This window comes from Cuculus canorus, chromosome 2 (genome assembly GCF_017976375.1).
Source record: "Cuculus canorus isolate bCucCan1 chromosome 2, bCucCan1.pri, whole genome shotgun sequence".
In the NCBI taxonomy this organism is placed as follows: domain Eukaryota; kingdom Metazoa; phylum Chordata; class Aves; order Cuculiformes; family Cuculidae; genus Cuculus; species Cuculus canorus.
In genome coordinates, this window is record NC_071402.1 from 33,461,350 (window position 1) to 33,477,281 (window position 15,932).

The following is a 15,932-nucleotide window of genomic DNA, read 5'->3' on the forward strand; positions in this document are numbered from 1 at the left end:
GTTTTTAAGGAAGAAACTTTGCAGTCCCATTCAGTTGTTTAACAAATAACCAGCTGTCCCCAGAAGACTCAAAGGATTCACTTCCAGCCAAGTTCCTCTGGGCCAGATATAAACAACATACAAAAAGCCACCTCACTAGGTGGCAACAGGAAGCGTAGGGGCACAGGACTGTTAAAATTTCATAAGCAAATACAAAATCTGACTACTATGTTATTTTGCAACGTTCAGTCATTTTATTATAGAGACTGTGACGGCTACAGTGGACACTGTAGGTCTCCATTATACGATATGGCTCATCAAAGTTCTCCATTAGCCTTCTCTAATACATTTGCTTAACATCTCCAAACATCCAGCCATCTGCTTTCCCAAAACACAGGCAGTGGCACTTTCAAAGGAGGAAAAGATGATTAATTTTACACAGAAAAAAAAATATTAGTGTGGTGTGTTGTAAACAAAAAAACAAATTACAATACTTCGAAAGATGCCACCATTCGTTTATATGAGAAAAGTTAAGAGCTTGGTAGTCACACTGGAGAAGTAATTGGTAACCGAAAATGCTACGACGACAAAGTGGTTATTTTGTGCTAGATTGATAATTTGTAGAGGGAAAGAAAATTTTCCAGGGTAATTGTAAATAATACTGCATGGGAACATAGTGGAAGCAACACAAAAATTTAAAAGCAAACAAATAAACACATAGAACACACTTCAGCAGAAAATTAGCAAACTGACAAAACCTGACCGATTTGTTACAGTTCAAAATCAGTGAGGTTTGACTGTAGTGGACATTTTTTTTCAGATACTGAAAGGAAGAACTTTAAAAAGTTGGAAATACTGTTCTGCTTGGAGTATCAGCCCAGGCTTGTTCCATTTCCAACAAAGCTCTGCATTCCCTACGGCTCAGTGCACTCCCTTGTGTGCCACCAAGGCTACTGCCCACCGCTTTCTCCTCAAGCATTTGTACAAGACTTAAAGGAAGCTTTACCGAAATTAACGCCTTATTAATCAATGGCAAAATAATTGTCTTTCAGACACATAAGTGAGGAAGGAACAGTTATTTGGAAACTGGAGAGCCCTGGTAACACTCCTGGCTTTTTAAGCGGATAACAGTGCATTTCTGTCAGTGCTGCAGCATGGCTGCAACAAGCTGACTTTACTCTTCTATTCACAAAGGGCTACTACATGTCTCAGATCAGTCACAACTTGCCCCAGTGACTGTAAAGGAAAAAGGAAGAAAAATAAACATACTATTACTCTAGATTAAAAAGAACTGGCAGAACATGCCGATTTCTTTGAGTACTTCCTGTTTTCCTGTGCATTACAATATTTCAAGGTGCTCTGACAGCAATGTTGCATAGTAAACAAAGTAAAAAGAAACCCACTGTAATAAAATTTATTTATTATTCCTTTAGCTGTGCTACACTGACAAAAAAAATGGACTCTGGCTTGTTTTCTTTGTACTCATCACACCATTATAGACCCTTCAATACATAGTTATAAGAAAAAGCAGGACAATTTTTGCGCTTGTTTGTTTTTAACAAGTTTTTATAGAGTCTAAGTTTTCTATCTCAAATGTTCGTGTTCAAACTAAATATAGTTCAGGAGAGAAAAAAACCCTCACCTCATTTCCTTGCGAACGTAGTTATTTTATCTACCTCAACAACCAAGCTACTCTACCTTGTCATTTCAATTTTCACATATTTTCTCTTTGTGTATTAGTTCTATGATTCAATGAAAACTCATCCCTTCAGCCTACTGCCATAAACCACTGTCCGGAACAAAGCTCTCTCTCAAATTCAATCTCAAACAAAATGAAAAAGAGAAAATCACAAATGAGAAAGTGGACCACAAACAATCCTATGGGCCCCAATCTCACAATGTCTGCAAGTTATTTTGCTTCATCAAGAAAACCTGAACTACAGGAAGGTGCTATCAACTCTCTCATTGCCGAATGAGAAAGTGTTAATAAAAACACGATCTCCTCTCAGGGACGATGGAGTATCAGTGTTAATCACTGATTTGGCTGAAATACACTTCTTGATCTTAAAAGTGGATTTCAGATGAAATGCAAACAGCTGAAATGTTATTGTTTAAATAAATGGGGAAGCAGACTGTCACATAACTGGTGGTACTACTGTTGCTAAACCATGACTACTATAAATAGTAATTATTTACTGTAGTAGTAACATCTAGAAATCCTTCGGGCTCATCTGAGTTTTCTCAGAGACATTTAACAGCCCTAGTAATCAGGAAGGCAAGAAAAACATTTACATTTATGTCATCTATACCTCTGCACAAAGCACTGAGGTGTAGAGGACCTCAGTTTAAAGAACTTTCAGACAAGGATTAATTTCTTTCTGTTTCAAAAATTAGGACATTTACTGCACTTTCTTATACCGCCTGTTAATAGCTTTGTAATTTCTGCCAACAATCTGCATGTATTTATTTTCTCCCACTCATATGCCTTCAGGAGCTTTCTATAGAGCTCCGCCTGCTAAAGCCTCTCCAAGACAGCTCTAACAGCTGTAACTCACAGGACTGAATTATGAAGTTTTTCCTTCAAAAGAAGATCTGGAAAACACCAAAAATAAAACACTTATGTAGCAAACATTTATAAATGCTGGAATCAAGCCTGCTATATGTGAATCTGTGAGTTAAAAGGACTGAGCAAAGGATTTACTAAAGTCCTCTACAGTTAGAAAGTACTCTGTGATATAAGGATGGGTGTAAGTAATTCTAGCTATCAAGAACAAGTAATTGTCTGTCTCCATAATGTGCCACTGTTGAGGTACAAGCTAGGGAAGCCCATACCATCGCTTCAATGGAACTACGTGCACAGGGAGTTAACACTGAATTAAAAAAAAAAAATTAGTTTCACACAATAATAGCACATCTTAACAAAAAATACAGAATTAATTTTCCCTTCTATCACAGTGATTTTAAACTGGTGTAACTCAATTAACTGAAGTTCGGTCAGCAGAGAAGTCAGCAACAGTGTGCAAAATTGGTGCAAACATTCCCACATGATAATAATAGAATATCAATGCTGATGTTCTTAGAATCTCCATGACTATTAAAAGTTTCACTTTGTTGAAAAGGTGTACTTAGAATTCTTTATTCATGTGCAAATAGGAAATCTGATTAATAAAGCTACTTTTTATTTCTTCAGCTTAGCTTTTAAAAAGTTTGGTTGCAGTAAAACATTTCTAGCATTTCTCCGTGACTTTTCAGGGTAGTACCTAGTACCTCAGTTTTACCAGGCTTACCCTGCTGTGATTCCATAAGTGTGCCATAGATTTAGACATTAATGAACTTGACAAGCTGCATTATATATTAAAAGTAACTCTCTAACGTGTATAAGTATATACACCTTGTAATACATACACATTTATCTTAATTCCTTCAGCTTCCATGGTGCTGTGTTGTAACATAAAATTATTTCTAACACTTTATCTAGAAAACACTCATTTTTCAACTCTCAAAATTTCATTTTCTTCTAAGCAGAGATCCCTTCCTTTGTGGACTCCTGCAGGGCTCAGTTCTGAGTCCTCTCTTCTGTTCTCTCCCAGGTCATCACCTTACTACTTCCTAAACATCAAACCTGAGGTCATCAGCCACCTATAATCTTAACCACCACACCAGCCACACTAGCTTTAGTGATGCTTATCTGTAAACACTTTAACACCTGTTAACATACCTCCTTCTTCTTTGTCCCTGCTGTTCAAGCAAGTTCTAGGCTTACTACACCGAAGTCCGAGATGCACATGAACAAAGCACTATGTCATTATTTACCCCTTGTCTCTGTTCCTTCTCAACTGCTTCTTTATTTCAGATTTCCCGAACCATTCTGGTTCTTCTCCCACATCTCATCTGCTTGTACAAACTGCCTGCTAATTCCTGCAACATTTTCTGTATATAAAAATTTCCTTAGCACACAGCTGGAGTGTGCTTTGTTCCCCAAAAAAACTTTGAGGGCACCAGCTTACTCAGAATCCCAGGCACAGCAACTGCAAATTTGCAGCCTTTGTCCCTTTTCAACGATACCTCCACAGAGTCTAACCCTGTTCAGTAGTCGCTATGACTGATGTCTGAACTGTGATCTTCCTGGCTATAGTGACTCCAGGTGCTGGAGGCCAGACACTTCATTTCATCCCTTCCAAACACAGGGTGGGAGAGCAGAGCCTTTGGATATATGCCCTATACACATCTTCACCAAATTCCTCATCTTGACTTTAATCTGTTTTCAATTTAGCTACATCTTTTTCTGCCCTAAAGCCAAGCTCTCCAGCCCTACAGATGTACAGGCTGTAATCCATCCCCTAACACACAGAATAATGCTCCTGCTCTCGCCCAAGAGTAAGTTACAAAAAGAGACTAGATTGCCTCCAACAGTTACCCCCTACCTCTCTCAAGTATTTGACTGGAAAAAATCTATAGCCACACAAGAAGAATGTGGTATGCCACATTTTTTTCCTGCTGCAACTGGCACCAACCAGCTACACCTAATACATAGCCAGTTGTTCTTCTTGTGTCTTTAGCAAAAGTTCAAGAACTCAAAAGACAAACAAAATCACAAGAAAACAAACAAAAAAACCCTAACAAACTCCCAAACACAGACAAACAAACCACCAGGCATATATAATCAGCCTTTGTACAGAAAAAAAATATTATTTTTGCACACTAATCTTGTTTACTATTACGCAAGTCTGTAAATAACTTGCACTCACTCATGTTCTCTCAGCTAGGGCAAGACTGAACAGATGTACTAAAATGGGAGAAAAAAATATAAAGGGAAAAGACAAGTTTGACTTCCATACAGGTTAAACAACTTACAGTTCTGCTTAAATAAAAATGTGCATAGCTGTTCTTTAGACACACGGGAAGTTTGAAACGGGCACAGGTATCAACACAGACAGAAGAGGCATCAAGGCTCAATCAATGGGCATCAGTAGGCACTAAGAAATTGCTCAGGGGATTTAGAAGTGTAGGATTCTTTCCTTCATTAAAACCAACTCTATTTCTTAACACAGCTTACTAAACCTTATTTTTATTACTTAAGGAGCAGTCTGCAGTAATGTTCCTACATGTGGGATATCATTCTAAAAGTGTTCTAAGAGAAGTTTCTAGAAATTGAAATTGTGTCAAAACCTAGACTAGCCAATTCCTTATTCGTATTTTATTTAAAATCTTATGTTTTAATTTTAAATATTGTTTTAAGGGTCTATTTCAAAAAACAAACCACTGAAATATTTACTGCTTTTAGCTTTATTTTAGTGTAGATTATTCTTAAAAAACAATAAATAAGCAAAGAGTTCACTTAATTTAAAATTCCTAAACACTGACTGCGTGTTGGAAATTATAAATATAAATATCGAAAAAGCTAATTATAAAAAGTAAGAATTGTTTAATAAAGCAGGTAATGTTAAAGGCTTTGTTTTATTCTTACAACTATGCGTAGAATAGCTATATCAGCTTTGGTATTGTTGCACATTTTCTGACACAAAATAGAAACTGATTACTTTGACCACCTAAAATTACCAGACAAGGCAGACAAAGAAGCTGTTTTCACAGTGACTTCCCAGAGCACACTGTCTTTCTAGGTTTGATAATGTGTTTAGTTCTCAACAGCCGTTTCCCTACAACTACTTAACTGCATTACTTTGTCAAACTAATGAAATACTTCTGTACCAGGAAAGTTTTACCTTCATGACCTTCCCTATACAGTTGAGGTTTAACAAGCACCTTACTGGTTTTAACTGCTCTACAATGCTGCTTTTCATCCTCTTACAGAAAGCAAAAGAGACCAGCCTTAAAAATTCAAGGCCACTAGTTGTGAAAGGAGATCATAAAGGGTTAAGAAGTTTGCTGCAATCTTATAGGTATGTTCTTCAGTCCATTTGAAGCTGTACTCATTTTCTCCCTGCCAAGATTTTTGCAATGCATACATGTATCTTAATTTCAGAATGCTCATTTATGCTCTCCGGTACCATAGAAACCTGGGAATGATCATTGTGAGTGTCTTTCATTTTCTACCCTCTTTCAGCTTCATACACATTTTCGGAAATAAATTACTTGACCTATTGGATTAACATAAAATAAAAATTCCACTACTAAATTCTGTCATAACAAAATTCATGGTAAATTTTTTGTTAAAATCAGATGCCCTTCTCAGTCAGAGCCTGCAAACTGCTTAATATTTCCTTGTCCTTGAAATTAAAAATTTCCTGGGTTTGCTCCATTATTAAAAAGGTCTTTATAGATTTGCTGTTATAGAGATTACTATAGTAGAGTTGCTTGCTTTCCTATTTACCACTAATCAACGTGACGTTAAAAATGAAAAATGAGTTGCCCTCAGTCAGTTTTTGAGCATACAAATAGCCCTACCATTATATATACACGAGTCAGCTTACTCTTTTTGGCAAGAAATGAAATGACCGATTTCGCTGACAGAACAATTTGTTGAGGTCTGGCTGCAATACAGTAAAACTTCAGCCTCAGCGCTCCTTGGAGTTGACCACTCCCTTCAATGTCCTCTCAATGGGGACAACAGGAGCAGGCACGTGCCCGAATCTCAGCCATGAAGTTCAACATCTACTAAATCAATGTAAGCATCCATGTATTTGGCAATTTAAGAAACTTAAGCTTAACTGCAGACAAGGATATGTATTAAACCTTCATTATGGGGACAAAGATCTTCAGGAGAGATGGCAGATGAAGTGGACGAGCAAGCAGTGGTAACGCTTTAAGCTGCCTCAGTTGTTTTAGCTGAGCCTGAAAATGGAAGTGAAATGCATCAGCCTGCGTCAAGACATTCGTACTGTTTCTTCTCTGCTCTTGCATATCTGTAAACAAGGGCACCTAACTGAAGCCTCAAAAATTTTACGCAAAAAAAACCCGCAAAAGCTAAAACCAGACCTGTGTTCTGTGGAACACAGAATGCACCTACATTTGTAAATGTAGCGTGGATCATAAATTCCTGGGAGCTGGGGCCATGTTTCATCCTATTCATGTTTTACTCTCAACACTAAGTAACAATAGTTAAGGAGATACAGATCCTGTAGAGCACTGTTTATTTGAGATAAATTCTTTTCATCCAAATTTTTCAAACTAAAAAAAAAACCAAACCCAAAACCAACAAACAAAAACCACTCACAAAGTTAGCCTAATAGACTTGCAGTTACCTTAACGTGTTTTACAGTTTCACAACTGAAATTTCTTTCCCCTAATTTTGATGCTACTTTTTGCTTTTTTGGGAAATTTGAATGGAGGCTTTTTTTGTTTGTTTGTTTTTACTATTATTAGTATTATTGCAGATAATGTTTTGTCTTTGGCAAAATGGACCGGTTTTCCATGCAAGGTTGTGTGTCGACACCAAATTCTTAAAGGCTTAAAGGGACTAGACTATATCCCTGTAATTTATCTAGAAGGCTCTGAAATGGAACACAGCAAATACATCTCATATTAAAAAGAGTGCCTTCCTCTGCTTTTTTTGGCATTTTTACTGTCACAGACAAAGTTATTGGTATCACTAAGATCAAATCTAAAGTTCTGCCTTGAACTTCTGTCAGACAAAGTTCCGGCACTTTAGACTTGAAGTAAATTAAAAAGCATTGTCTCTAAGTCTCCCTAAACCACTCGTGAAAATTACATAATTAATATTAATATAAAAAGTCACTGAAGCTCAGATAAAAAGAAAAAAATAAAGTTAAAAGCAATAATATAGGGTAAGACTGTAAAACGTGAACTGAGACAAGAGGCTTGGAACACATTAAAGTCTCTTTAAAAATGTAAATCTTTCTGAAATGTTTTAGATTTGGACATTAAAGCCAGAGATATCACTGTTCTCCCAAAAGGCAAGAAGGATATTAAATAAAGATAATACATACCTGTTATGTAGATAACATTTACTGCCAAAATCAGATCTAGCAGTATAAGTTATGCATTGTTTTCAGAGTTCGTAAGAAACAAGCCTGCTTCCATCTTTGTGAGAACAAAAGAAGAAACACGGATCGAAGGGCAACTGCCCCGAAACTGTATGAAACTACACAAGCAGCCAACAACGTATGAGATCTCTTGTCCCATCTAACGTGGTCACTGTGTGACTACCAACCAGTCCAGCAGAAAAGACAATTTTCAACTTGCCTAGCAGTCGGGAGAAGGGGAATAATAAACAGGTAAAGTATTTAGCAATTTGGTGAACAAAATCCTATCTATTTTCAAAATCATAATTTACCCTTGGAACTACAACAGCACGCACAAGCAAAGATCTAACTATATCTGTCAGGTTTGGAAATAGGACAGTGAGTGTGTATTAATGTGCAATCACAGCATGGTCACCATCTTACTTCTCCAAGTAGACCTCTACTCAAGGAATTTCTTCTTCTAATGTAATGCGAGTCTGACATTTCCTTGCAAAAGTAACAAGTAGCATTATCCCAAAGGGCGTAGTAAAAGACACTGTTTCCAAGACGCTTTGGGGTTTTGATACAGAAACACGTGATACGAATAATCATCTTTCTCATCATATTCATCTTTTCTTTTTTTTTTAAAAAAAAAAAAAAAGAAACTGTCTAGATTTTGTGCAGGAGGCACAAAAAGTGCCTAAGAAATGTGAGGAAACATGGGTGTGGTGAGCAGTCTTCAGGTATCTGGTCCAGCTCTGACAGTATGGACTGTTCCAACTCACTGCCTGGTGTCAATACTTCATATGTCAGCAGTTAACGAAAAAATGTCTTAGTTGTCAAAGAAAAAGGGAGATTCTGTCCGCGTATCTTTCTGCCAGCGAGTCCTATTTTGGTCAGCAGGTAGCTGGTTACTGATGGGCATTGCTACTGTCCCAGACAAGTACAAACCAGGCTGGTATAGCCTAGCAACCTCATACACAAATGGTTCTCAGAAAGGGTATTCTCATTGCAACGCTGCCATAGATGTGCTATCAATTGCAAGCCGAATCATATTTGCCATTTCTCAAGCCCCCTCTCCCACCTAAGACTAATCCCCACGTTTAAGCCGGTATGGTCATACACACACATCAAGAAATCTTCGAACAAAAACCTAAATATAAATTAAAAAATACAGAAATTTGAAGGCAAACTTTACCATGCTGGGAACAGACAGTGGAAACAGCACTGTTTATGTAGGACTACTGCAGTTGGATTCCCAGATAAACAGGAGGCAAGAAAAATTCACACAGCACCTTGTATACTGCTGACTCTAATGTATGTCTTCGTTGCCTGGATACCTCTAGCGAATTAAGGAGCAAGGGTGGGAGTCTTTTTCCTAGTCAGTATTAAATAAAAAAAAAGAATACCAACATACTACTTCAAAAGAGAGAGAAGATGCACATAGAGGCTTTCTGCATCCTTGCCAGCCGGCTACCAGAAAGAGAGAGATCGAGCCTTGAGAATTTTTAAATCTTGTGAGTTGCCATGCCACGTTATGAACTAGATCTCATACAATTCATCACCCAAGTTGCAGAAAAATAGTTCAAGAACTCAAAATAATGAATTCTGTCATTTCCAATAGAAGTGTGAAGGGAGAATTATGAATGAACCTTTTAAAAACACGTATGTGGAGGGAGATTGCCCTTCTACAAAATGAAAGCAGCAGGCTTCTATTTAAATGGCCCAATCCTGAAAGCGAGACCTTTCATTTTCAATTAACTTAAATTGACAATTGAAAAAGGTTTGAAAATGTTGTTGGAGCCTTTCAGTTTGATAGATCTCAGCTCTGACATTACACACAGCATTTTGACCTGATTTTTAGGGTGCGCTGTTTTAAAATTGAAAAGTTGAAATGAAGACTATTTGATTCAGTCAGAGCTGCTGCAAGACATTCAAACATCTTAATCTGTCTGAAATGCATTTTATTTTTTATGTTACATAATGTATCATTCATTAGGGTATATGAAAACATAAGAACCATGCTTTCCTGTAACCTTATGTTATTGTATGTTGCTGTGATACTTTTGTTGAGAAATTAAATTCTATCACAGAACCTATTACCATGTACAACAGGTTATTGTTTAGTACAGACCTAAAACCTTTCTCTATATTCTAAAGCAGTCAACATTACCAGTCTACGTTATCAAAATTACTCAATTATCTAATACTACATACCTCATATCCACATGAACAACACAGAGAAATCAAACTAATCTTCAGGCTTAATATTTGTTTTTAAATGCAGAAATGTAAGGCTTCCAAGTAGCTGAACCACTTCACTAAATAAAAAATGAAAATAAATAAATCAGAGAATATTTCAAAACTCACAAGCAAGAGACAAAACTTTAAAATCTTGAGCAGTGAGGCAGAAATCTGCACACAGAAATATTTTTTCAATTAATAAATGGAGTATAGTCTCCGATACTCAACAAATGTCAGACAACAATCTGCAGAGCCACATTACACCTATGATGCAGACTTAAATTAGTTGCAAATTGATAGATTCAATTCCCAAACAAACAAAACCAACCAAATGATGATTTTTTACCATCACCTGGTTATCACATTATTAGTTTTGATATTTTTTTCAGGAAGTCTCATTTAATTTCTGACCTGCTAAGGAGAATTAATATTGTTTAAAGTAATTTTTTGTTTCTTGTAGCCGATGGATATTGAAGTACACGATGAAGATTTGCAGGTAACGCTGATGACATGTGCTGGGCCCTATTTTTCCACCCCTGTTATAAAAAGCTTGAAGAAACACCAGGGACCAATCTGTTGTATATGGAGTCCATATGCACGCGATACAAATGCTGCCACAAGGTTTGAAACAGGCGCCATGTCAAGCACAAGGATCAAGTCCTCGTCTTGCACTACTGCAGTTCATTAAACGCAGCAGGATCAAATAGGATTTGATTCAGTCATTCAAATTTGGCCAAGAAATACTAGGCCATATCTTCAGGAATGGGAGTAGCAAAGATGTGCTTACACCAGAATGCTTTTGTTTGGAAGTTGATCTGGAGATAATTTAATGATGTACGTAAATTAGCAGTAAACACCACTTGGTCATCTAAGGAACTGACTCTTGTAGCCAGGCTACTGGAATCCTATTTTCCTCACTGTACCTCCCATCTTCTTCCCTGGTGGGTGGCAAAATACAGACAGCGGTAGCTCAACGCAACCAGAAGCTTTTCTGTATACATTGCCTACAGGTACTTAGAAAAGTCACCTTGGAAATGCACAGTGGGCTTCTACACTGCTGTAGTTTCATGTTATTACTACTAAGTACAAAGTTTTGGAACACAGAGACGTCTTTAGTTGTGTCAGAGAAGGTGCGGAGAAAGTTACGCTTTGTGTTACGGAAACACAAATTTTATGTTTTGGGAAATGTGGCCAAATGCGTGAGCTGCTAAAATCAAAACTAACATCATGAACAGTATAACAGCACCTTGATCTTGTCCTATACCTGATTTTATTTTTTAAAAAATATATGTATGAAATGAGCCTTAAGCAGCCCAGTACGCTTCAGTAAGAGAGACAGGGCTGAAGACACAAGTAGTAGGCAATGGAAATACCACTTTTGAAATTCTATTTTCTTCTCAACATTCAACGACTTAAGAATAACAAGTTTGGATGGAGTTGCAATGGAGAGTTTTGTCCATTTTCTCCTTAGCACATGACTACAAAAAGGAAAGTGAAAAAGAATGAAATCAGCAAAACAGTGTTCATAACATTTAAAAATAACCTGCCTGTATACAAACGTGTCATATGCTGCCTATATTAGTTTTAAGAACACCTGGATTTTAGCAATATGGGGAAATACATAACACTTTTTAGTTTTCTAAGCACATTACAGACTTCGGGGCTTTGAGAGCTGCGTAGCACAATTAGTCTTATCCACTAACTCAGTTTTAACAAACTCAGCACCAATAGCAAAGGAGATGTCACTTTAAACTACTCTAATGCCTTTGTAATAAGCATGAGAAATTATAGTAAAGCCAAGTTTGTGTATCACTGTACAAAAAAAGGCCTACACAAAGGAAGGTCCAATTTATCATCACCATAGTTCGGTATGGAATAGTATTCACTATTGTAAATGTAAAAAGTCACTTTAGAATGCTGCCATTACAACCTACGGTTTATATCACTAAACGCTTAACTGCATCTCCCAGGTCAATGTGCAGAAACAGATGTTCTACTCACAGGTGTGAGACCTGAAAGTTGGCGTTCATCAAAGGTACCCTGTAAACAGTGCACCTGCAACACTGCAAAACCACTGGAAACACTGCAGGATCTGCCTACAAAACTTCTCATCTTGCTTCGCCCATTCCATGTTTGAAATTTTCAGTTTTACGATTATTTTTCCCCTAAGGAAAATATTTTGGGATTCTCTACACGGGCATCAAACTTTGGCCAAGAGCTAGTACTGATTTATTTACTAGCAGACAGGTATGGTTGGACTTTATGCATAATCACAAAGGTCTTCTCCAAACTAGTGGTTCTATGATAGCGATTCCAACCTAGTGATTCTATGATACCAGGAACAATAACAAATTTTTCACAGAGAGGGTCAGGTACTGAGGCTGCCCAGGGAGGTGGTTGGGTCACCATCCCTGGAAGTATTTAAAAGACAGGTAGATGAGCTACTCAGGGACATGGTTTAGTGGCAGATAGGAACGGTTGGACTCAATGACCTAAGAGAACTTTTCCAACCTAGTGATCCTCTGATTCTGTAAGTCCACCTGCGGCACAGGTGATTGTGCGATCATGACGGAAGGGATGGAGAAACAAATAAAGAGAAGGCAAACCAAAAATCCTCTAGAAACCCTTCCTGCAGCCGTGAGCCGGACCCCTATGGAGCGAGGCACGCCGGCACAGCGCCGGCACAGCGCGGCCGGGACGCACAGGCACACCCCGCCCCGGGCGCAGCGCGTTGGTGCGGAGCGTCCCTGGCGCCGCCACGTGACCAGGAGTTAAAATAAGGAAAAAAAAAAACTACAAAAATAAACTAGAAACTGGATAAAATATTCGTGTCAAACCGCCTGCTGCCCGCTCTGCCCCGAGCCGGGTGAGCCGTTCCCCCGCCCGCCTCGCCCGGCGGCGCTGCGCTGTCCCTCGGGGCGCCGCCGCCCCCCGGGCACTTACCGGCGGGGCCGCCCCGTCCCTCGGCCTCCGGCGGTTCGGTCGCAGCTCAGGGCGGTGGCATCCCCGTGCCGCCCGCCTCCCCCGCACCCCCCGGCTCCCCGCGGGCTGCGTTTGGTGCGCCGGGCACCGTCTTTACCATATGCTGCTGTGGGAAGGAGGAGGAGAGAGAGCGCGTGGAGGGGGGGAGAAGGAATTAACTTTGCTCAATGGCGACGGGGCAGCAGCCTCAGCCCAAGCATCAGATCGATTTACTAAACAAACTGAAACGTGGGTGGGGACGTTAAACAGTAACCAGCAGCCTCAATGAAAACTGAAAGCTCCAGCCGGCGGGAGGCTGCGGTGTCGCTTCGCACCCCCCCCCGCGCTCCGCCACAGCGCCCCCCGCCGCTCCCACGGCTGCTCCGGGCACACAACCCGCCGTCCTGCCCCGCTCTGACCCGCGAAGGGCCCGGGACAGCGGCTGCGAGGCCGCCTCCGCTCCCCTCCGACGTGTTTTATAGCCACAGATTCGCAGGCGACCGGGTTGCCTACTGGATGTCTCTCCCTTTGCTCCGCTGGAGCTGCCACGGGGGTGGGAAAAGCCCCCCCTGTTTTCACTTAGCTGCCCGGTTCTCTAAAGAAGCAGGACAAAATACAGGGATCCTCTGCAAACTTGGATTCCTTTGGATTCCCTTGGATTCCCGACACTTGGTCGGCCTCATCTTATCGAGAAGGTCGTGACACGAGGAAGTGTTTATAAAATAATAAATGTCATTGTTCTCCGACGCTGAACATTCACAGGCTCGAAACAATAATTAACACCTTGCCTATGATATCACACCCGTGGAGGCATCGGGGAGAAAGGAAATAATTCAAGGTGTTGTCTTTCCGAATATCATGCAGGGAGAGCTCCTTGGAGGGGTGAGAGGAGAATATTCGGCAGAAGTTTTCACGGGAGAATGAAGGAGATCCCCGTGGGAAGGGACTGCCTCGCCGTGACCGTGCCCGACTCCCATAACCGCACACCCGTGTCAGTGATTTAACGACACCCTCCAAGGAGAAGGGACCACGAGGGCTCTGCACGGGAAGGAGATTGGAAAAAAAAAAAATGAAAAATGCTCTCTTGCTCTAGCCTGTGAACGCGGCCGATGATTGATTGGTTTCCACAGTGAAGAGACCAGCGAGTTTGCTCTACTTTCTTACCGCTAGTACCTTGCCATGCTGCTGTGTCTTGTTAAAATGGCCAATTCCTCATGTCCAGAGTTTCCACTGGCAAACTCTGAATCCAATTTCTAGGGGCTTTCGATTGAGAACAAAGGGAATTTTACTGGACGATTCTGCCCCACTACGAAACATTAATAATCACTGGACATAATTGCCCAAATACCCACAATAAAAGTGTAAACATATCCAGAGTCCTCCGGTATTATTTCAAAGGTGTTTTTTAAAAGGCCAATAAAAGCTGCCGAGGAAGACTTGTTCCTGAGGAGTTCTTGCCCATCTCCTGCCGCAGATAAAATACTGCAGGCGAGGGCAGCGCTGACAATGAAATAAACGCTTGTGCTGGTGGCCACGGGCGCCTCGGAGCGATCCGCAGGCGCACACGGACGCTTTAAAAAGTGACTGTCACTTACACCAGGGTTGTTTTTTACCTGTCTTCTGAGAATCTCACCCATGTGCCGTGGGCTAATAACCAATTTCCTTATATGAATAAAGAAGGTTGACCGGAGTTTCTTTGCTGTGTTAATTAGAATAAAGTTAACGTGGTAAAGCCGTGTGGTCATCTGTAGCAGCTGTATTTCCACACTTGCATCTGGATGCGGGCAAATTTGATGGAGGGGGGGGGCAAAGCGTTTTTATTTCAGTCACTTCAGCGTATACAAACGTTATTCTTGTTTCCTGCGGGAAAGGTACTGCTTCGTGCCAAAAGCAAATAGCTTGCAGAATAGTAAATGGAATTTTTTTCCTGTGCGGGGAATATTTGCGCGCATTTCTCATCACAGAAGGCCTCGTTTGATTTAACCTTAATGTAACTAGTGGTTTTCATTTCGGCTTTACGGTTTCCTTAAGTGATTCTTATGAAGCGGTTGCCTCTCTTAGTTATCAACAACATTTTTGAGGAGGAGTGGGGGCAGCGTGCAGTCCCTTCCCGATCACCCCTCTGCCAGCGCCACTTCTGAAGCAGCATTTTCACATGTCACCTCCATGATGAAATCATGGGACCGCCCGAAGAGCCGCAGTAGGTGTGAACTGCCCCGGCGCCAGCGGGCTGAAGCCCTTCGCCCTTCCTTCTTCCCCCAGGGCTCCCACTGCCTCTCCAATCCGACCCCCCTTCTCTCGAGGATGCGCTAGAGCGGCGGCGGGGACCGGGATTCCCGGAAACACCACCTGGGCCGTCAGGGGCAGGAGATGCCCCGTTTGCTCAGCACGTCTCTCCCTAACTCCATCACAGGAGGCAGGATGGGGAGACAGCACTGAAGTTAGGGAGAGGAGGAAACCCACGTAGCCTTTTGCAGCGCAGATAACGAATATTTCCAGGCGTTGACCTACAGGAGGGCGTCCCAGACAGCATAGTTTCTGTGCCAATTCGGAGAAGCCTCTGTAAGCGCTCGGCTGCCCGAGGCTGCGGCCGCAGGCGCCCGGGGAGGGGGGCTCCCCCCCGGCTCAGTGCCCCCGACGCGCAGCCCGGGGTTCCCCCGCGGGGCCGCCTCCGCCAGGGTCTCCCCTTCCCCGACCTGCCCCGAGCAGCGTTTGCCCACCCCTCGCCAGGGCCGGGGGTTCATCGGGGGAGCTGCGGGGGCTGCCTCTGCCGGCGGGGCAGGGGCCGGGGGCAGCCAGGCTCTGGGGCTTCATCCCGGTATCATT

General features: G+C 41.2%; 1 protein-coding gene across 1 annotated transcript in view; it reads right to left on the reverse strand.

The window, feature by feature from the left end:
* The window catches only part of HNF4G (hepatocyte nuclear factor 4 gamma), a 59,173-nt gene extending 45,881 nt beyond the window's left edge, over positions 1 to 13,292 (reverse strand). Inside the window, exon 1 of the mRNA XM_054060610.1 lies at positions 13,089 to 13,292. The gene's annotated coding sequence lies outside the window, so the exon portion shown is untranslated. The remainder of the gene's footprint in view (positions 1 to 13,088) is intronic.
* Positions 13,293 to 15,932: the final 2,640 nt, after the last annotated feature.